The sequence below is a fragment of the Caretta caretta genome, chromosome 3 (genome assembly GCF_965140235.1).
Source record: "Caretta caretta isolate rCarCar2 chromosome 3, rCarCar1.hap1, whole genome shotgun sequence".
Classification (NCBI taxonomy): Eukaryota; Metazoa; Chordata; order Testudines; family Cheloniidae; genus Caretta; species Caretta caretta.
This window is the reverse complement of record NC_134208.1, coordinates 164780512-164804178: the sequence shown is the minus strand read 5'-3', so window position 1 is coordinate 164804178 and position 23667 is coordinate 164780512. Positions and strand designations below refer to the sequence as shown.

At 40.8% G+C, this 23667-nt stretch overlaps 1 protein-coding gene across 11 annotated transcripts in view; it reads right to left on the bottom strand.

The window, feature by feature from the left end:
- The window catches only part of ESRRG (estrogen related receptor gamma), a 480311-nt gene that overhangs the window by 425275 nt on the left and 31369 nt on the right, over window positions 1-23667 (bottom strand). Inside the window, exon 1 of one of the 11 annotated variants that reach the window (XM_048843187.2) lies at window positions 15184-15397. The exons of the other annotated variants lie outside the window; for them this stretch is intronic. The gene's annotated coding sequence lies outside the window, so the exon portion shown is untranslated. Of the gene's footprint in view, window positions 1-15183; window positions 15398-23667 lie in introns of those variants that run through there. 11 annotated transcript variants of the gene reach the window in all.

Below are 23667 nucleotides of genomic sequence, written 5' to 3'. Positions count from 1 at the left end.
GAACTGCGAATCAGGAGATCTAGGTTCTGTTCCTGGATCTGCCACTGGCCTAGAGGGTCACCTTGGGAAAGTTATTCCCTGCTCTGTGCCTCAGTTTTGCTATATGTAAAATGGGAATAAAGATACTGACCTCCTTTGTAAAGTGCTTAGCAATCTACTGATGTCAAGTATAAGAGCTATATTGTTATTATATAGGTTGTACCACTCCATTACCCTAGTTTCCTGGAAAAATCCTGCACATTATTCAAGTATCTGGAGAAGATCAAGAATTCTGATGTTACTTTTAAGGCCAACGTGTGGCTGAGGTACAGTGTGCAATTTAGGTGGAGGATGGGACAGACTGGGATGGAATAGAGAAAGACAGCATTGTACAAAATGCTTTCATCAGCAAACAGAGAACAGATTCCTTGCCCCAAATAATGCAGCAGGTGCTCCAGAAGGCTGTTTACTAACAGTTTGATTGTGAGTGGTACAGAAACTGCAAATTTAGGCATGAATGCTCCAGGCCATTAGCAGGTGCTTCAAGCAGTCATCCAAATCAAAGCAAGACAGTGGAAAAAGCCAAGGGTTGAAATTCCAGTGAGGGCAGATAAAATGTTTTCCTGGTTGTTGAAATAGGCTGACAAGTTTAAAAAAAAAGAAAAAACAACACACCACACACACACACAAATTGCTGTGTAAAGGTTTTGTGGAAGGTTTAACCCATCCTACTCAGGCCCCAAGATGAAATGTTGGCAAGGAAGCTGAGATCAGCAGTTATATGTCCTCAGGTGGCTAGAGGCAAGATAGAAAAGAACTGGCATGTGGGGAGAATAGTGGGTCTGTTTGATAACGCTCCACTTGAGCGTATGAGGGTTTCCCCTGTGGGTATTGTCCCGAAGAAAGCTTCAGGCAAGTTTACGCTGATTCATCACTTGTCACATCCAGAAGGTGAGTCAGTTAATGATTACATCAACTCTCTTTTGAGTTCGGTTTCGTTTGCATCTTTCCAATCAAGGAACTGCATGCTTTTGCAGTCAAACACCCCCATCAAGACAAGGGCCCATATGGAATCTGCTTTTCAAATTGTTGCTGGAACACTTGTATGGTTTTAGTTGTCAGGATTGCACTGACAATCTAAGTTTACAAAACTACATTTTTTGGATAAAAACAGACTCCTGGACTGTAATATTTTGAAGCACCTTCAATAGCCACGTCTTTTATCAGAGTACTGTATACAACTCTGGATCTTGAATTTGGATTAGTTTCCGGAGGGCCCAGTAGACATCATCACATCAGAAAGTGAAGTAGAAGACACTGGTGAAGAAGCTAATGAATTTGGAGTAAAAGAATAAAAACAGATGGTCCAGGGCCAGCACAGACACTAGGGTCTTGAGTTCTTTCTTGGAAAATGAATTCTCACCTCCCCATGGGTAAATTCAGCGGACTGACTTCAACCTGCCAGAACACCATTGACTTCAGTTGTGTTACACTAGGGATGAGCTTGGACCAGTGAGTTCAAGCAGTTGCTGGTGCAGGTTATAACAGCCAATACATTTTACTTTAAAGCATGTGGTCATTTGAACTTCATTGGTAACGTCCTGCAGATTGAGATTTTTGTCAGCTGCTGGGGGCTGGCTGGCTCGACAGCAGGAGGGAAACAATGCCTTTCATCAGAGTAACACAAGTCAATATATAGGAAGATATTTCCATCTGCTCTGTGCTTCTGGAGATGTGATACCATGCTACATTTTGGTAGTTGTTTCTGACAAAATGTGCCTGAATTCTGCTGGTTCTGCAAGTATCCCTTCATATCCCATATCTAAGGGAGATCCTCGTGGAAGTCACAGAAGCCCCAACCATATTTTTCACAAGCTACTGTTACTTTCCAACACAGGGCATTGTAGAAGCTAATAAAAATCTACCAGTGAACTTCTGTGAGGATACTTCAGGAGGAAGAAGCGTTGCTGTTTATTTCAGGCATCCATAGTGTGCGGAGGCCTGGCTACTGTTTTCAGAAGAGCATATCTGAAGCACGTTATGTTCCTTAAACTATTGTTTAGAGGGGCAAATTTGGCCACCCACTGTAATCACCTGAGGAATCTGTTGTACCTGATAACTTGTGGCCACACACTAGACTAGGACTTAACCAATTAGCAGGGTGTCCCATCCTGTTTCTGTATTAGCCACGTGTCCCCACACATTGCCGCAGCCTACTCCCAGGGCCTTTCATGGTCTGCGGGCAGCAAATCGGGTGAGCCAAAAGGAAAGGTTCCACCTGGCTGAGCCAGCAGGAGCTATATTAAGCTTGTCGCAGCTGGAGGTCATTCTGCATATTTTGAAGGGTACTCTTTCAGTAGCTTTCAGAGTAACAGCCGTGTTAGTCTGTATTCGCAAAAAGAAAAGGAGTACTTGTGGCACCTTAGAGACTAACCAATTTATTTGAGCATGAGCTTTCGTGAGCTACAGCTCACTTCATCGGATGCATGCCGTGGAAACTGCAGCAGACTTTATTTATTCAAGCAATCCACAGTCAGAAACTAAGGACATGATTTTCAGAAGTACAGAACACCCAGAACACTGACCACCTTTGAAACCTGTCCCTAAGTATCGAAGGTTTTATATTCTGAAGTGTTTATGCCTGCATATTTCTTTCAGGGCCAAACAGGTTCTTAGTGTTGCTAAGCCAATTGCTTAGTCTCTCATTTCCACTGCTCTTGATTGAGATGGTCTGCTGCTGAGCTCGCAGCAAAGATGAACTTGTCTAATTCCAGATTTCTTTTAGATGCTTTGTGGCCAAGGGGCTTTGCTATGGAAATTAGTGGCTGCCAGCATCTGTTAGGCATGTAGTTAGGAGGCGTTAACATATTTCCTTCAAGAAAGAAAAAAGGTGAGGGAAAATACATGGTCAATCCCAATGGAATACTCTTGTGCTTAGTGTCACTTTATGAGCAAGGCCTGGACTATTCCTCAGCAGCTGTGAGACTGCCAGCAGTAAAATTCTTTACAAAGCTTGGCGGCATATGGAATATATTGCTTGCCTCTTACTACAGAAGAAAAAAAAAAATCACTGGAGAATTGAGATAGGAAAAGGAAGCAGATGCCTGATAAAGAAAGAATCCACCATGCATCAAGTGCTTATGGACTTTCTGGAAACTCTGGACAAGGGTATTTTCAAGACTGATTTCTTGTCAAATAGCATTTTGGAGGAGCTACTTGACCACTGATATGGACTGCCTCCTTCAAAAATGAGTAGCTGAAATCATGCAATTGCAGGATAATATAACATTCAATGACTCGGTAGCCTACACATTCACTATTCCTAAGCAATTCTAAAAAAGAGAATGGTCCTCGTCTGCAAGTCAGAACTAGAACAATATCCAGTCCTTATATTTAATGTTCTAGGAGAGGATCTTTTTTTCCATACATGTTCTGACCCAGCAGATTTTGGCACCATACTGGTTCCTCAAGTGCACAGCTGGACTTGCCAAAGAGAGGATTAAGCAAAAACAGGTGGCATTCTGGTGAATTTATACAGTGTTAAACCACAAATGGAGGCGCAGAATAGGAACAAGGTCAGGCAGTTATTTCTGTGTTTATGTTCTCTCTGCAGCAGATACCCAATAGGCAAGGAAGCAGAAATAGTTTTGTGGGCATCTGTTTGAGTCCTGGGTGCAACAGAAAAGTAGTTTTCAAAATTATGGTGCACAGCTAGAGAAAACCAAGCTACAGGAAAAGGGGGAATGATGGGGAAGCAATTATTATACACACTGCTTTCTAACTCTATCTTCTGACATGATGGCTGACATTTAAGGAAGGAATGAGAAGAAAAATATGACTACTAGGAAGGTGTTTGGAAAAAACTGCATTGACCAACAACGACATATTGTAGGAAACAAGGAGATAGGTGAGGTGCATAAGGTTCACACAGAAGAGAAATCTATGCAGAAAGATTGTGTTGTGAGCTTTCCAGGGAGCCGGTAATTTCTTACAATACACTGCACATATTATTCCTTCCAGATCGTGATCAGCTCTCAGGGATCTTAGCTTGTATTTATAGAACTCCTTGGAGATTATGCTTTCCAATGCCATGTGGGGTGACACAGTAAGGAATTGCTGGTCAGATCTGTGGTGGATGGAATTTAGGTGCTATCCATTGGTTTTCTGTCACCTCCATGAAGTTCTGTCTGTTTGCCACTGAAGTAGCCTTGATCTGGAAAAGGGACTGGGATGGATCTTTTCAAGTACACAGGAGTAGTCCCAGGCAAATGAATACTAAGGGGGAAGAGTGTTTGTTCCTGTCACATCTGCATAGCGATACTGGAAGGGACTGGAGTTATTTCAGAGGTATTTGAAATAAATAAATAAATACTATTTGTTCATGTTAATGATGATCTATTACAATATCCTTGTTATTTATGTAACTTCACTCTATGTAAATAAATGCCATGTCCCTTAACTTTCAGTAGCACTGGCATGAGCAAGAAAAAGGAGGCCAAAGGAAAATGCCAGTGCTAAAGCACAAAGGGCTTTCTTAGTAGTCTCTTCTCAGACAAAGCACAAACCAGAAAATAAAATAAAATAAATAAAACCAACTGTCTAACGGAGCAGGCTTAACCATACTTAACTGTTTTATAACACTTTTCATCCAGAGATCTCAAAGCGCTTTACAAAAGATAGAGCCAGGAATCGAGCCACAACTCTCAGTCTTTTGTCCCATCCACTGGACCACACTACTTCCTTTAGGTGTATGCACATCTTAACTGGCAAGGGGAGATGCACATGTGCACCAAAGGGCAATATTTTGCCTCATAAATTTACAATTGATTGCTTGCTTTTATTAACTTGTTGTTCCAAATATCTTGTACTTAAATTAATAGATCACAATGCACTTATTTTATTCCATGTAACATTGCATATATAGGCAATATAGCACATAGGACATGATCTTCCTTTCAGTTACACAAGAGTGAGAGGATAATCAGGCCTATAAATTTGATTTACTTTCATCATCCCAAAGACTTTTCAAATCTCTTATATACAGAAGAAAATAGAATTTCCCTGACCATCAACACAAAATAAAAATTCCTGCAATATCATAGAGGTTTTATTAAAAATAGGGAAAGGTCAGTACTCCCCCCCCCCCAAAGAAATAGCCAAAGCTTGTAGGAATTATTACAATACAATAGTTTCTTTATGAAATTCAATCCGACAAAAAAAACAAACAAACCCACAACAAATAAAAACCTGGATAAACTGAAAGTTTCACTTTCAGTTTAGCTGAGGCTTTTCTTAAGAACTGTCAGGCACTAGATTTAGTACAGAACATATAAGTAAAACATGCCTTATCAACTGCATCTTCAGATCAGAAAATTACTGACTTGATCATTGGACAAGTTCTGGTCTCAGATACACCTGCAGAAATCTGGAGTAGGTCCACTAACGGCAATGGATTTACTCCAGATTTACACCACTGTAACTGAGATCAGAATTTGGCCTGTGTCTCTGGATTTTGAGTCTTTGTTGAATAACAAAATTCAGTATTAAGTATACATGGGCAACTGACACAAGAGAGATAACCAAAATATAATCTTTTTGTACATACAAAAAAAAATACATATCCAACCTCTGTGTCTGTGTTTGTAACCAAGGCATAGTTGTACTGGGGGGAAAAAAAAAAAAATCTAGATTTTACCGGTGGCTCTCTCTGGTTAGAAGTATTGGCAACTGAATTCACTGAATTAAAGGGAAACTTGTAGTGCCTCTTTTAGTTAATGCTTTTCACTTTTCCACAATGGGTAATCTAGCACTGGAATTAAGAGCCTTCCTAAAATGGATTCCCCTCGTGTATGAATTCATTTCATTTGCTTTATTCTTACATTACTCCATTTTTATTTACACAGAACATTTTGGCTTTTTTTAGCATGTTGTCATGATCTTCTCTCTTTCCTCATCTACCTGCCAACCTCAGAGGATCAGTATTAAAATAACCATATTTAAAAAAACAGTACCTTCCTATGTAAGAGACCTTACAGACGGGGAAAGGATATAAAGCGGAGAGGTTCCCCACAGTCTCTACCTATTAAAGCCCACAGCTTACCAACAGCCTTACAGCAGGCCACATTTCAGTGACATAGAACAGGGCACTTCATTCAATTTTGCTGGGATGAGTGGTGTTGGTAATGCTCCCTCTTTACATTTCAGATCTCACCATTTGCAGAAAAGTCCACAACATTCAGTTGCTCAAAAGCATACTACAGCATTATATAATGATCAGAGGCATTCTTTCATGGAGAAACAAAACTGGCTCCAAAACACAATTCAGTGAAGAAATGAAGGATGGTGGGGGTGGGAAAGACAGCTTTTACTTAGGTGCTCAGTTAACAATGGATTAAAAAGAAAATGAATTCTTATCAGTCTCAGTTAAGAATAATTTAAATCCATCCTATCTGGCTGCATGCTACCTTCCTTAAAATATTTTCTGCCATTACCAAAAAAGGAATAAGTTTCCTTTCATCAAATGGATTAAGGGGAGGGGGGAAAGTCCTTGAAAAGAGTAATGGAGGTAAGCAGAAGGAAGGATTCAGTAAACTGCCAACCAAACAGAAGCACTCTGCTATCTCCCACTGTGAAGTAATAGTATCTGGGCTATAGATATGTTTGTCAAACATATCTATAGCACAGATAATTAAGTTAGTGCAGCAAACTATCTCCACGCTTTGAAGTGTTCATGCAGTTGGTATACTAACCTTTCCTTCACCTGGTAAGTTAAGCTCACCATCTCCTCACACATATTTGCAGGCTTGTGACCTATACTCCATCCTCATTAGCACATCATTTATGGTAGCTAACCATGCTGGAACTGATATTCAAGGTTTTGTTATAAATAAAAGTGATTAAAAAGGGAGCCTAAATACAGCCTTATATCAGTGAGAAATACTTTGTATGTCTATAACACCTTTCGCCCAAGACGTCAAAAGCACTTTACAAACACTAATTAAACTGCACAATACTCCTACAAGGTAGATATTTATTATTATTATCATCATCATCCCTACTTATAGATCTATTTTATTATTAGTGTCCAAAAGTCTTAACTCCCTGTCCACTGATCGTTAGAACTAAAACACATTCTCTCCTTGTTAGTCAAAGCAAATACTTTTAATAGTTAATAAAATCACTGCAGATATCTCAATTGCTATGCAGAAATCACATAATGTGATGGGCAAGATTATAAAATAGAAGGATCTAAAGACCGTCTATGACATGGGTAAAGCATGCAGCTCTTCCCAAGTGAATTCTTTTCAGCTGTCTGAAGCAGAATTGCATCTGCTATTGTGAGAAAGACTATCCCACCCCTTGGTAAGTCTGGAGTACCCCTTACTGCTAATATATGCTTTCTTTTGCTGCTAAGAACATTTATTTCTAGTGAGATTTTTAAACGCCTTGATATCTTCCATTTCAGTTTTGGTAACAACCTAAGTATCTGATGCTAGACCAGCTTGGAATAGTCAAATCTAAGACCTGCTAAATTTATAGTATACCTCTCCCACAATGGGGCTGCACCTTTTGGGATTAATGGGGCTGAAAAATCCTAATGTAGACAAGGCCATAAAGGACAATGTGAGAAAGTCTGCACTGCAAATCTCCTTGTAATACCTGTCCTGTGGGAAATAGAGGCTTTTATTCTCCAGGGACACCAGACAGACATCTTTCGTGAGCACTTTAAAACATTCCCTTGATAAAATTAACAGAAAAACCTCTTGCTGCTTTTTGTTTGTTGCCATACTGTGCCTTTGTCTTTTTTTTTTAAACCAGTTCTTAATTATATTTATAGTCCCCAGTGTTTCAATCTATCGGGTAATAACTGGCCCTCTGCAGTTAAATTAGACCTTATTTAAGTAGGACAAAATGTCTTGCCTGTGGTTTGTATTTGTAGTCCACCAGGAGTCTGAAACCATGAAACAACCAATAAAAAAATATATCTGAAAAGAGTCAAACAACAGACTTTCCCTCTTACCTTGTAAACTTCAGCAGGTTCTAAAGCCACTTTCAAAGAGAGAAAGTAAGAACTACAGGTCTCAGAAACATGCCTTGACAATAAGACCTCTTGCTTTTGCCAGGGATTTAGCCAGCCTTAGAAACAGCATTTTACCTGCAGTGAAGTGAAACACCAATCCTGACAGGTAACCAAGGAGCCCACACTACAGAGAGCTGCTTTTAAACACAGCTATGGTGAGCAAAGGAGACCAAACTTCCTCACACATGCAAACTCAAGATTTAATTTTCTGCAAGATTACCCACAATAATTACAAGTTTCTGTAATTTATCCTTAAAAGCTTGTGACTATAGGATCCATAGGAATTGATCTTTTATCTTTTACCTCTATGCATATCATGTTTAATACAGTTTACCAGTTTAACACGGAGAATATTTTCCATTAATTTCTAGAGTTACTAAACTGAACCTTAACTAAAATTAAGTTGACTATTAAAAGCTCAATGAGTAACCCAATGAACAGAGGTGCTGTCTATAGGGTTTAGCAAACATGCCGCAGTAAGTGTTCTGGCAGTTACCAAGACAGAGCATCTGCTGACCAGCATGCGTTTTCTGTTGGCTACATACATTAACCATACATACGTTAACCATTAGTTTGACATTCTAAAAGCAGTGACCAGATTTCTGCTGCTCTTGGCCTGCAGTTGTTTTTTTAATGCAACCTATATCACTCCATCTAATTTGTGCCACTGAATGTAAAATTTTAATATCTTCAGGGAAAACCAGAAATAGACTTTCTGCAGCAAAAGTCTAAACATATTTGGCTGATTGCAGCCTGTATTTCACAAACAAAAGGGGTGATCTGGAAAATCCATTCTGAAAATGAGCATCACATACAACACACCACCACTGATGGACTTTACAAGATAGTGTGTCCTTGAAATGCTGTAGCTAGTTCCATTCAAATAACCAAACTGAAATATTTCTTTTGACTCGTGTATCAGTTTGCATAGTCTTACGATACCAAAATTAACTCACTAGAGTTCATATATGCTCTTTTGTAAAGAGGAGTTTATTGGATTGAAATCTACAGGCCAGTTTACGTTACATATGCTACCACTTAAACTTAACTGATCTACATATATAACAGTTGTTCTAGAAATACGTGTGTAACATAACCAGAAGTCACCAGCTATTAGAGACCATCTTACAAATTTTGTTTAACTAAATGTATAGGCAGTTAAATTTTGGTAGAAACGGCGTTTTACTTGTGATGCAATTCTTTTTAGGAGCTGCTATTACAGGTAACGTTTGTTCACTACCTGAGAATCTCTCTAGCAAGAATTTTGTAAAATTGCAAGCTCTTAGGTGCAAAGACTATCTGTTTGCAGTCGTGCTAGGACTAGGGATGCTGGGGCTGCTGCCACACTCCCTGACTTAAAGTAGTAATAACCAACACATGGTTTCCATCAGCAGCATCCCACTATACAAATTGTTCCAGCACCCCTGTCTGTTTGCATAACTTCTAGGCCAGCAGGCACTACCCTAGTACAAATAATAAATAATAATAGAATAATTTCTTAGGTTCAGAGTTCTCGCTCACAGGATTATACCCATGGAAGTAAACAATAACACTGTATGGCCATGTCTACACTACTGGTAGATCAGCACTGCTGCAATCAATGCAGCGGGGGTCAATTTAGTGGGTCTAATGAAGACCCACTAAATCAATGGCAGAGCACTCTCCAGAACAAGAAGAATAAGGTACGTCAATGGGAGAGCATCTCCCATCGATGCAGCGCAGTGTAGACACCGCAGTAAGTCGACCTAAGCTACGTCGACTCCAGATAAGTTATTCACGTAACTGGAGTCGCATAACTTAGGTCGACTTACTGCATTAGTGTAGACAAGGCCACAGCTATAAGAAGTTCTAGAAGTGTAGATGCAACCTAAGGAAAAAAAAAAAATCTACCCAGTTCAGCTACTCAAGATGAACTAGAAAAGCAGGAGCCTTCATGAGGAGAGGGAAAAGTTCATTTCTCAGGGTCGCCTGAAATCCAGAGATGAGGAGGGAAAAGGCTGTTACCTGTTAATCTGGACTGGAGAGAAAAGTAAAAGACATTTATAAAAATGTGGATAAAAAATGTCAGTTGAAAGAAAGAAAGAACTGAAGCCATATTACAATAGGTTCGATAAATATGACCCCACAAAAGCTATAACATGTATAATAATATAGAAGGTCCAAATGAACTCAGAGCAGTATGTGACAGAGGTAAAGCTATTAGCTAAAGACAGTTTAAGGAGACACCAGTTTGGGACAGGACAGTGTCTGGGCCTATTTGAACAAAAATACATGAAAGTCTGATGATAACTCAAGACACTGAGCTGGATTTAAATAAAATAGTAGATATTGCTAGAACACATGAAATAGCACAAGTAGAGCTAAAAATCAGTGCTGGCATAGGATCACCCTCTCAGCTACTTCTGAGCCATTGTTTCATTTTGCCTTCACAAAACACCACTCCAAGCCAAGTCATCATCCAGCTACGGCTCTGAAAAAGCTTAAGGCCAAGATCTTCAAAGGCAACTAGCGATTTGGGTCCCCAACTTGAGACCCCTTAAAGGGGACTGATTCTCAGAAAGCGCTAAGCACCACCCATCCTCAGAAAAATCAGGCCCCTTTAAAGGGGTCTCAAGTTCAGCCCCTGATAAGAGAGGTGCCCAAAAATCACTAGTCACTTTTGAAATTCTTAGCATAAGACAAACAGGTCCAACAGCCCAGTTTTAACTACAAAACACTAAAGCCTTATCAGGAAAGAGAAAGCGTGTGCATGCAGAATCCTGATGGCCAGTCTGGCACTGTTTGTCTATGCCAGTTTATCATCTGGTACAGACAAACAATGGAAGAATATTTCAGCATAATCAAACACGTGCTCAAGTCAGAAGAAGTTAATTTTAATCCAGCTGGTTCTGATTATTACTCTGTTTCTAGACCACAAGACAATTTTATTGTCCTGCAGAACATAACACCTTTGATGACCCCAGAAAAGAAGTAAATTTGAAAAGCAAAAAGAAATTAAAAAAAAAAAAAGACAACTGAAATGATTATGGGCCCAATTCATTGCCCACTGAAGTCAACAGGAGCCTTCCACTGACTTCAGTTGGATAAGGCCTGTGTTATCCATACAAGTTGTGCTGTAAAACCACATTAGAAATTGAATCTACAAATACTGTATTGTTATAAATACTGTTAATATTTGAAACATGTAGGAATTTAAATAGCAGTGTTCTGAAATATTTGATGACTAGATATTTGGTGATGGCTGCTTAGTGGTCCATATGAAATGAATTTGTGGCTTCAGTCCAGTCCCTGGTAGTCAGGCGCCCACTTAAAAGTCACCAACACATTTTTTACCCTTTTTGGCAGCCTCCACAGAACAAGCCAAGTACTGAGTGAGCTTGGATATTGAATCACTCTCTCATCCCTCCAGGTGGTACTTCCAAATCTATTTTGACTCAGTTTGCGGAAGCTTACACTAACATGACCAGGAACGTATAGTTATCAGGACTGTCCATCTGGTATTTTCACAAGCAAAAAAATCAAAAACAAACATTCCTCAAGTGCTAACATGTTGGTACCCTAGACACTGAAAAAGTAGCAAAAGTTCAGTTAAAATAAAAAACCAGCTGGACTACCCATCCCAACAGATTTGTTTCTTTTTTTTAATTGCAGATCAGCTGTAGGGATGTTTACAGATGCAAGGCTGCCATCAACTATATTATTAATACTTAATGGTAATCATTGATTACTTTCAGTGTGTACTAAAATGTGCTCTATCTTGTGTTCTACGATTAAAAAAAAAAAGAAAGAAAAGAAAAGAAAAAAACTTGTGTGCCCTGAATCTTCACTAAGTGTTATGTGTCTGCGTCTCAGTTTCAAGTATGCAAAGAGGTTTTCTGGTAACTTCGGCTCAAAATAGACTTCTCTTTCTGCGTAGGTTCTTTTTGGTGCCCATCACTATAGTCTATGAATCCTGGACCAGTGACAGGAAAACTTTCCAATTCTGCCTGTTGGAAAAAGTGCTTTGTCATCCCATTCTCTAACTTCTCAAAATTTTAGGTCATAAATCTAATATCTTCTTCAAAGTACATCAGATAGAGAAAAACTGATGTCACCGTCAGTAAAGATACCCACTTGAAACAAAGGAAGGCGGTCACTTGCCCCATGTTTACAGGGTCCCTGAAGCCATACTGCACATGTTTGATCCTGAATTCTTTGTTATCTTCTAGGCGGAGACCTCTTTGATACATTCAAAAGATCACTGTTTCTGCCAGGCCCAATAATATGAATGTATTTCCTGTTTTTTTGTTCAATAATTAACACATGTTAGGGGGGAGGCAGTACTGTTTTATAATTTATTTGGATAATAGTCTTGATTCTTCTCTGAACATTTTAATGTAATTCTAGATCTCTGTCAGTCTGTGCATGAAAAGTTGTATTGTATCTTCACTCTTAAATCACCCCTTTTTTTTGGGGGGGGGGGGGAGTTATGTTAGGGCCTGATTTGCACATTTTTAAAATACTATTTTGTCTCAAAAATCATATTTTCCCCCCTCTTTTCTGTGCGCTACTGAAATCTTAACACTTACACAATTCAAACAATGACAAAGGTCTTTGTTGTATTTGACAGATTTTTCTGACATACCTATCTAATCAGAGAGCTCTCCTTTTACTTGCCTTTCAAATGCACTTCTTTCAATAGAAGTCGGACTAACAGGGCCTATATGTAGTGAGTGGCCTGTTATTGTTACATGTGGGCTAAATCCTACTCTCTTTACGCACACAAGGAGTCCCACTGATGTCAGTGGGACTACTCAAAAGAGTAAAGCAAACAGGATTTGTCCCTTTATCTAGCTATATACTTTTCAATTGTAACCCTGTGCGCCTGACATATGCTGGTCAATTCTAACAGGGTGATGATAAATAATACAAAACACTTCCTGGCTGAAATCTCCATATATTGTCATTACTGATATGATACAGCTGTGTGTGACACTTTACAGTCATAGAAATAAGTCAAGTTCCCTGCTCAAGGAGCTTACAGTTGCATTCATCCAGATAACATTATGACATAAGTACAAGAAACCACAGAGAGTTGATAGAGGGGTGACAAAAACAATAGAAGAGGGTTAAAGTTCTTAGGGGAGGGTTTTTTGGGATGTGAGAGTTGTGGACTTAGTTTTACAATCATTGGAGTTGTTATCTGACAAAGTTCTTGGGTATGTTTGTTTGGTTTTATTATTATGTTCTGTTTTACAAACTCTACATGGTTAGCACAGGCGTGGCAAAGGGAAGCACCCTAGATTAATGGAGGATAATAGTTGAATGTTGTAGGCTTTGAGGAAGGGGGAAATGATCATACAGACACACATATGTCTACATATACACACATGGAAAGGGATTTGGTTAAGGTTAGAATTTGTGAGTGATGAGGCACATGACAGTCAGGAGTCAGCAAAGGTTTGGTGGGATGGAAAATCTTGAGATAAGACACACACTGCTCACACGATCTGCATGTGCCTATCATCATGCAGTATTATACTAGCTGACACCATTGGTTTAATCAATTCTCCAAAAGACAGAGGCTATAAATTAAGACTAGGGATTGGGAAATGGTGAATGAGAAATGAAAGTCATAACACTTAAAACCTCCACGATAGATATAACCTATTATCCTTCTTGTCAAAATACCAAAACTTCTATTTTGCAATTTAATTTAAGCATTAACTGACTGTTTCTTTAAATTACAAAGATCTTTTGTATAGTAACTTACCCACTAAGGGCCTGATCCTACAAATACTTATGCATACCCTTAATTGTAAGCATGAGTAGTCACACTGATTTTTAGTTTAATGGGACTACTCACAGGAGTTAACCATGTGCATAGGTGTTTTCAGGATCATGGCCTAAGTCATAATATGAAATTAAACAGAAACATTTCCTGAGAGTGTTTTTTCCCCTTCAGTGGATCTAGTGCAACAGTGGGGCCGGTGGAGATATACAGTTTAAATTGAACCTGAAAAATTGAAATACTTTCCCTTTAATACTGAATACAAGCTGATACGGTGTCACATGACCTTTACCGTAATTTCTATTAAAATCATTTCATGTCTGGTTGATTCTGCTATCCTGGCTCATTTGTATTGTTTACAACAAGTCATTGCACCCGGCAGTTAGTGGTGGCTGAATCCATGGTTACCAGTTTTTACATTCACTAGTTAAATGGAATGCAGCTCTTCTGTGAGTTTCATGGAGAAAGCTCTTAAGAAACCACAATCCAGCTATCAATCAGGCTAACCTGGGAGAAATTAATCTTATAAACATAAGTATTGTTGCATATTAAAAATTTATAGAAAGGGAGCTCAAGGCTTTTATTAGTTGTAGTTGCAAGAGTGAAGGTGTTGAGATCTGACTTAGTGCATGGGAGACTTAGGTTCTATGGTCTACATCTGACATTCATCCATGTTGTGCCTTTTCTAGCTTTCAGGGCTAATAAAACTATCCTTTTTTAAGCTTTTAAATCTTGAGCACTTATTTTACCAGGCATGTGCCTGGAATATAAATAATGCTTAAACACAGGTCTAACCACACTGCAGTCCCAGCAAAGTAACTTGAACAGACACAGACAAGATAGCAAAAAACAGAATAGACAGCACTGAGTAGAATTCAATTAAGACAAAACAACAGTGGAATGTTCTTTACTAGTAAATTAAGCCAGCAAACTAATATGTTTTATTGCTCTTAAGGACTACGTGAACTAATTCTACTTGTCCTGTTATTTACTGTTCGTTGTGGGGTGCGGTTGAAAAAACAAACAAACAAAAACTTATTTACAAGATGGAGACGACACACATTTATAATGCCTAATACTATAAGAAAAGTTCTCTACTGTTTGCTGGCTACAATAATTGTCCCACAAGATACAGGAGAGCAACAAACAGTTAAATCAAACATATTACTAGCTCATCTACTGCAAAGTCACTGTATCAGAAGCCCGAATTGATTTGTTTCCTCAGAACGAATTGAAAAAGAATGTAACATAACGTCTGGAAAAAAAATCCCTACTGCACTGCTAATCGGATATTGTATAATGGTTGATTGCAGCTTTGCACTGTGCTATTGTTGCCTAAATCATACATACTTACAGGTTCTGGGTTCTTCCAAGAGTTTGGTGCAGTTTCAAGGACAAATGTCTTAAGGAAGTCTTTCTACTGTGCAGCAATGATCCTAGCTCTGATCTGATTACATGAGCAAAATGCTAAATCGGACAATAGAAAGGAAACTTCCTGTGTAAAGAAGAAATCTTGGAAAGTCTCAGGGTTAAAAAGGCTGCTTAAATGTGCTGGTTGATTTGCTCCCTAGTTGTGTATACACAGTAGCAGCTGATCTCTGTTTGCAGCCCTGCAGAAAGAACCCTTTACTGAAAACCAATGGCATCACATTTCACTGGAGCTAGTGCCAAGCTCTGGGGAGCAAAGCAACCCTGGACAACTTCACACAATTAAAATAAGTGGGTTTGCTGCATGTCCAGGAGGACTTTTAAAATTGTGTATTTACTGTGTCACTTTTGCTAACAATGAGCTGAAATCCTGCAGTCCTTAATCATTCCTGATACAAGCAAAACTCCCATTCATTTCAATGGGGTTTTGTCAAGACTGAGTAAGGAGTGTAGTATTTGTCCAAGTATGTTTTGCTTTGTCTTGATTGTGGTCTTTGCAGGTGATAAGGTGTTAGCTGTGTCCTAAGGCACTTTATGTGTTGGAACTGTTATAGCAGGTGCTGTACACAACCTGTGTTTGTCCTAAATTCATTCTGACCCTGTCTTACATCAGTCACACTCTTTTCTTAGCTTTCTTTCAGATACAGAGCAAATGATTTGTTTTTTCTTCTTTCCCCACCAGTGTCCTATGTCAAACTTTCTGGGACAGTCTTACTAGAATAAAATCCTCCGATTCCAAAAACCGAAAACTTTGCAAGGATTCAGGAGCCTGTTTCAGAGCCAAACTGCAGAGCTGGTTACTATTTTTATAGCAGGCTTAACCAAAACTTCAGATCCAAACGCTCCATAACTTGGGGAAGGAGAAAGTTCAGAATCGTGATGTGGTGGGTCTCAATTTCTTAGTGATGTCCAAGTAAGCAAACAAACCCAGAAAAACAACATTTTGAAACAGTCCGCAGGAGCTATATTGACTTCTGTGGTAAGGAGCTGCAACTCAAACTGAGCAACACACTTTCTGGGTAATTATTTTTGTTATTATTAATCATGATTTTTTTACTGTAACATTTAGCCCTGGATAATGTTCCAAATAGTAACTGGAACATGCATACATTGCAGTTAGAACATGACCGAACAGCATGTCAGGTGCTTTTTTTAAAAAGGGGTCAGTTTTCTCTTTTCTGGGCCACAAACATGAAAATCAAAGTGAAATGTAATACGGTTCAATTTTTAAACATAATCATAGAGTCCAGTTAAGAAGAGTTATTGTGTATTTTATTCTGGACATTTGCAAGATAGTTTATGATCACTTAGATCAGCGGTTCTCAAACTGTGGGTCAGGACCCAGGGTGGGTCACGACCCCATTTTAATGGGGTCGCCAGAACTAGCATTAGATTTGCTGGGACTCAGCGCTGAAGCCTGAGCTGCACCCCCACCTGCGGCAATGGGGCTCAGGCTGCAGCCCACTCTCCCCTCACCTGGGCGGCAGGGCTTGACCTGCAGCTCCCTTCCCCCCACCCAAGGCGGCAGGGCTCCGACCCTCCCCCTAGCGCAGGGTCATATAGTAACTTTATTGTCAGAAGGGGGATCAGGGTGCAATGAAGTTTGAGAACCCGTGACTCAGATTATTCAACACCCCTTCCCCTGTTAGGCACTATGACTGTAGTAGTTAGTAGTATATTGTGTTATTTCTCTAATATTCTGAACTTTGTTCCAAAGGGCAGAAACCAAGCCATGTTCAAGAACTCAAACAGCACAATAATTGAGATTCTATGTAGATCTGATATACATACATGAGTGTGCACATTGTACATACCTGCATGTAAAATTGGGGTTCACGGTTATGTGGGTGTTAGGGTGACCAGGTGTCTAGTTTTTGACCGGTCAAAAAGGGACCCTGGCGGTTCCAGTCAGCCCTGCCAACTGGGCCATTAACGTTCCATTCAGGGGTGCTGCCCAGCTAAGGCAGGCTAGTCCCTACCTGTTCTGACACCGCGTTGTGCCCTGGAAGCAGCCAGCAGGTCTGGCTCTGAGGCTGGGGGGAAAACGGGGCTCCATGCGCTGCCCCCACCCCAAGTGCCAGCTCCGCACTCCCATTGGCTGGGAACTGGCCAATGGGAGCTGGAGAGGCGGTGCCTGAGGGCAAGAGCAGCATGCAGAGCCACTTGTGTACCTCCACCTAGAAGCCCAACCTGCTGCTGGCTGCTTCTGGGGTGCAGCACGGTCCGCAGTGCCAGGACAGGCAGGAAGCCTGCCTTAGCCTCCCCCCGCCTGCTGCGCCGCTGACTGGGAGCCGCCAGAGGTAAGCCCACGCCCCAACCCCACATTCCAATCCCCGAACCCTCTCCTGCACTCCAAACCCCTCATCCTTGGCCCCATCTGAGAGCCTGCAACCCCACCCCAGAGCCCTCACCCCCCCCACACCCCAACCCCCTGCCCCAGCCCAGAACCCCCTCCCACACCCTCAACCCCTCAACCCTGGCCCCACCCCAGAACCAGAACACCCAGCCAAGAGCCCTCACCCCCTCCCATACCTCCTGCCTCAACCCGCAGCACTCTTCTGCACTCTGAATCCCCCGGCCCCACCCCCCAGCCTGGAGCCCCTTTGTGCACCCCAAACCCATCAACCCTGGCCCCAGGACAGAGCTCACACCCCCAGCTGGAGCCCTCACCCTCTCCCCCACACCAACTCCCTGCCCCAGCCCCCTCCTGCACCCTGAATCCCTCATTTCTGGCCCTACCCCAAAGCCCGCACCCCCAGTTAGAGCCCTCACCCCCTCCCGCACTCCAACTCCCTGCCCCAGCCCAGTGAAAGTGATTAAGGGTGTGGGAGAGCAAGCCACCAAGGGAGAGGGAATATAGGGAGCATGGGACGGGGCCTTGGGGAACGGATGAGAAAGGGGGCGGGGCCTTGGGGAAGTGGTGGGGCTAGGATGTTTGTGAGATTAGAAAGTTAGCAGCCCTAGTGGGTGTATTACTGGCCTGATCTTCAAAGGTTCTCAGCACCTTTGAAAAATCAGACTGCTTGTTCCTTGAATTTTTTTAATCAATCTGATCGGTTAAGAAAGTTGTCACCTGTCCCAAATTACAATGGTAACAGACAGTCTGTATCAAGACCATCATTAACATCCAACATATATATCCTCCTCCACATTCAAATAATTGCTGCGTTCCCAGAATTTCCTGCAGGAGGAGAGGAGCTTGTCAGCTCCTGGAGTGTCTCCACTGGGAAAATGAGTTAACATCTCCTGTTGGGGAGAGAAATCTCTTTGGCCCTGAAGAGAAAGAGTCAGTGTGGTGCTACTAACTGAGAACTCAGGAGACCTGGTTCTGCTGTGTGACCTTGAACAAAGCACTTTACCTCTCTGATCCTGCATCATTAAAGTCAAAAGGAGCTTTGCCATTGACTTCAGTGGGAGCAGAGTCTCTGTGCCTCAGTTTCTCCATCTGTGAAATGGAGATGCTTGGGAGGAAGACAATGGACTGCAACTCAGAGTTCAACTCCTGGTTCTGCCACAGTCTTCCCCTGTGACTTGGGCAAATCACTATTGCTTCAGTACCCAATATTCTTCTTATGTTATATCCTCTTCTCCCACCCTTTCTCTATCCTATCTATTTTGATTGATCTTTTCAGGGCAGGATTTGTCTCTAATTTATGCATATGTACAGTGCCCCGTGCAATGGGACCCTCTTGTCAGTTGGGATCCACAGGCACTAATTCATTCAATCAATGAATCAATAATAAAGTCTTTATGACGATAAGGATTTCAGTGAGTCAAGATTACTGCCCAAAAGCCTTTCTGTGCAGAAGTCCTTATCCACAAAGACTGACCTTCCTGAGTCCTGCATAAAGCCCAGTGCTCTGGATTTATGCAGTTGTCCTGTTCTAAAGTTAGTGGGCATGACAAAATCCACCCCACAAACCTGGGGAATGTCACAGAGTTGCAGGACATCCAGCCAGGATTAGCATCCACTCTTTATGTCTGCCATATGGGGTTTCCCAGCCACTGCATCTGTGTAAATGCAGATCCAGAGACTCCCCTTCCTTCAACTTTCCCCCCTCTGACAGCACATACTGAGCCCACATGGAACCCAACAACCCAGCACACAGGAATTTCAAAAGCCCGTCTTCCCCCCGACCTCTCAAATGTACCCCATTGGTAGTACAGTCTGCATCACAGCTGTGTCTCCCTCCCTGTCCCTGCACTTCATTTTCAAGAAGTGCCCCCTGTGAGGCAGGCTGGTGGGGTGGGATAGAGGAAGGAGGAGACCTTTTCTCCAGCAGCTCTGGGATTTCCTCCACTCTCATCCCTCCTCCCCTCCTGCAAGGAGCAGAGAGAGATGAGAAGCTTTCAGGGAAGGACAGTAAGAGCCAACATATATGTGGAGGGTAAGACCTGGGTAAGGAGCAAACAGACTGGCTCCCTACATTATTAATAGAAATGGAGGGGGAGCTGGGAATGGAGCAGGCCCTGAGCGGCTGAATTCTTCACAGGCTGGGAGGTTCAACTCCCTCCAGTGAAGAGCGTACAGGCCCAGCTGCTCCTTGCAACTTCTCCTCTCCCCACATGGAAACCAATACCTGCTCCTGGGCCGCAGGGTCCCTCTGTCTACCCTTTAGTGGGAAGGGGGAGAGAGTGGCACATGGCAGGGGCCTTCTTGGGGGAAGCAGTAACAGAGTACTGCAGTGAAGGAGGGCTATACACCTTAATAGTATATAGAAGTGGAGTATGAGGAGAAGGGGATGAGGATGGGGACAAGTTAATTAGATTAGTACAGGATGGGACTGGTCTGACTTAACTGCACAGAACTGGGGGTTCATGCACGGGGACACCAGTCTATATTGAGGCCAACACAGGGACCAGCCCCCCAAATCCCTGATCTGTAACAGCTTAAAAAACTTATTAATTTCATTCACACGGTGTGAAGGCATCCTTAAAAACAGGTCTTTATAATCAAAAAAATCACACAGGGCCCCAGTGCTGCCAACACTTAAGCAGTGGTACTGATTCTCACGATTCCATGATTGGTCTTGCGATATCTGTTGATTTTCTTAAAGCCCCAGTGCCTGGAGTGAAGTGATAATGTGAGAGTCTCACTTTTGTTTAAAAAAAAGAAGTTTCTAGCCCTTGCAGTTACAGGAAAAAGGTTGAAAATGGAATTCAGATGCACCCTGAAGGCTCAGAAATGAGAGAGCCAATAAACCACCCCACCAAGATTTATGATTTTTTCAAAAAAAAAAAAAAAAAAAACACGTGATTTTTTAAGCTAATCTCATGATTTCAGGAGCCATACTTGTGATTTTTGAATTGCTGGAGTGGGTAATAGTGCTTAACCACACAACTTTATCCACAAGAGCCATAATCCCTTTGAATTCAATGGGAGTACTCAAAGTAGTAAGAACTACACTCAATAGTAAGTGTTTGCATGACCAGGCCCCAAGAAATCAATCATACAGTTTTTACTCAGGCAATATGTGTTTTGCCCAAAAAGAACTGCAGAATCAGCTTCATATAGGTCTTTCTGTCTCCAGTCTAGGTATTTATTTTGTCCCATCACCATGCAATCAGAGCACCATGCAATCTTTGCCTTCCTCTTCTTCCTTCTGCTCCACCTTCTCTATATTCTTCCATGCATGAAATACCTTCGTAATTCCTGTTCAAACAAGTCACCACGTTCTGCTCATTCAAATTCCTCCTAAAAACTCACTTCTGCTTTTGTCAGCTACAAACATTTAAGCAAAATTAACAGAGCCATCAAGATATGCACATGCCTAAACTGAGTAAACAAGTCAGCTATAACGTTGTCATAATCCTTGCCCACATCACCTTCCATTGCCCCATCATCCCCATTTTGTTTATTACCGTCACTTTTTGTGTCTTGCATAAAATTTAGATTGTACGATTTTTCATTCAGGGCCTTTTTTTTGTTCTGTAACATGCCCAACACACTTCTGAGCCAGGTATAAATAATAAAATAATAGCACTAATAACAATATAGATATAAATACTACTTATAACATAGCTATAACTATCACCACAGAGGCATTACTGTAACTGTGACATTTGGGATAAATAATTCTAGGCATCTAAATCTAATTTAAATTCTTTCCCGGCTTTAACCACGGCTTCAAAACCAGATGAACTCAAGCCAAGGTGTATGACCTTATGCTACACTGGTAATCCACACTAACTAGGAAATAAATTTTCAGTGATTAAGTTGAATTGTTCATACAAAATGTCAGCTTCAGCTTTTCACCCATACAAAACAGCTTGGAAAATATATACTGCATGTGTTTATTATAGCTACAGTCACTATGAACATCTATAATTCTCCAACAATTTCTTTGATTTATGTTCAAAAACATACAGGGCATGAAATGATGCCTGCAACCTTACATTTTTCTCAAGAACATTGTGGGGAGCAGATATATTCCAAAACATCATGTTAGATTCCCTGTTATGTCTGCTTTTTAAAATAAATGTATGATAATCAATTACTCATGCTTCAAAGCAACTGCCACTAGATTCCCCATCAGAAAAGCTGTTTGGAAAAAGTTCCATTTTCTTTTCCCTTACTCTCTGGGTTTTAATAAGGGACTGTGCCCACAAATTAAAAAAAGAAAAATGCTTTTGTAAAATAAGTGCCAATCTTAACTCACATCAACAAGCTAGTCTTACCACAAGGTTACAGAAAAGGGCCATCTTCGTTGATTGACACACTAATAAAAGTGTACATGCTATGAAACTCTTGGGCCTGATTCTCCTCTCACTCATACCTTTGCCAACCAGAAGTAACTCTCCACTGATGTCCAAGGAGTGACAATGGCGTTAAGTGAGAGGAGAGTTAGGCCTCACACATTTAACTAAGACATCTAAAATGTTTGCGTACAAAACTTGCCTAGTTTTGGTTTCCATTAGAAACTCTAAACTCTGAGCATTTTTGTGGAAACATTTGTTAAGGGGCTGATCTTTTTTCCCACTGAAATCAAGGAGAGTAGTCACCATTAACTTCAGTGGGAGTAGGACTAATTCCTAATGACCATGAACGACCATTAAGTTTTAGGTGAATATGGGCCTAGATGGGAGTGAATCTGGACCTGGGTTCTAGTAATGCTGGTTTCTGCTTCAAGCAAACATGGCCCAATTTATCATAGCGACCAGCCAACTTTCCTGTTTTCAGCATGCCAGCTGGAATAAACTCAGCAGCTGTAATAGGGTTTGGCTGTGAGATGTTGGATTTGTTTGAACCCCACACCCAAAGGATGCAAACCCACATGGATCGCAACCAAGGAAAATATTTGCATGATCTGCTGGTTGGTGGAGCACCATTTTTCACACAGTTCTAGTAACAAAGTATTTGAGGAGGGACGGAGTTAACTGCATATGTGTGCCCATTACCCATGCAGCCGCATCTAGAGAGCATCAACAGTTGCTCACCTATTTTCACAATGGGAAATAATCAGGTATTAGTTGTCAAGGAATAATCAAGAGGAATCTAGGTCAAAACCAGAGGAAGAGTGCCCTGTCCATTTGATGAAATTTGCAAACACAATGCCAGTATAAAAACAAAGAACTTATTTTAATGGTTATAATATCTCCTCAGACTCCCACATAAGAGTGGAAACATGAAACTGCTTTGTTAGAGTAAAATGCACTATTCCCTTAGTTTGATTTTGAAAGGTATTTAAAATCAATATAAAACTGCAATATCCGAAAAATTTATAATCATTATTTCAAACAGGCAGACTTGAAAGAGTCTCTTGTTCGTGGGGAAATCTTCAGTTAGTTTTTCTAGTACCAGTGGTTCAATCGAAAGATTCACCAACTGCCCCCTGGAGAAAACTGAAGATCTGCATTTAAATGGAGATATAGTATTTCCAAATGCGCAGTACCTGGAAGGCAGATACTGTCAAGGTTTCTTAGTGAGTGGATCTCAAATTGTATTAGGTACATTTCAGCACAGTAACTATCCCCATTTCATAGGAGTAGGACTATTTCCATATCATTTTTTCTATGTGCATACTTTGTAATATTTGTCCTAAGTTAAAATTCAACCCTGATCCAAAATGAAGCCCTCACTTACTAACAACAAGCAATTACTACCTTATATATAATTTTCTGATATGCACAATGAAGACCATACTAGATTGCCTGTCTAGAAATGTTAAATAATTGAAAAGTATGATGGCTTAATAGAATAGTAAGCTTGGTTTACAATGCAGTCAATTTAGAGCCATAAAAACACTGTAAAAATTTTATCTTGCGGTTGACCATTACATATCCTATTTATTATTCAAAAGTATTTCAACAGCATTTTTCTTCATTAATGTGGCTGCTGGCATTTAACACCAAGTCTCTACATTTGGATAATTTTCCAAATATAATTTTAAAACAAACTATCTAAAATTCA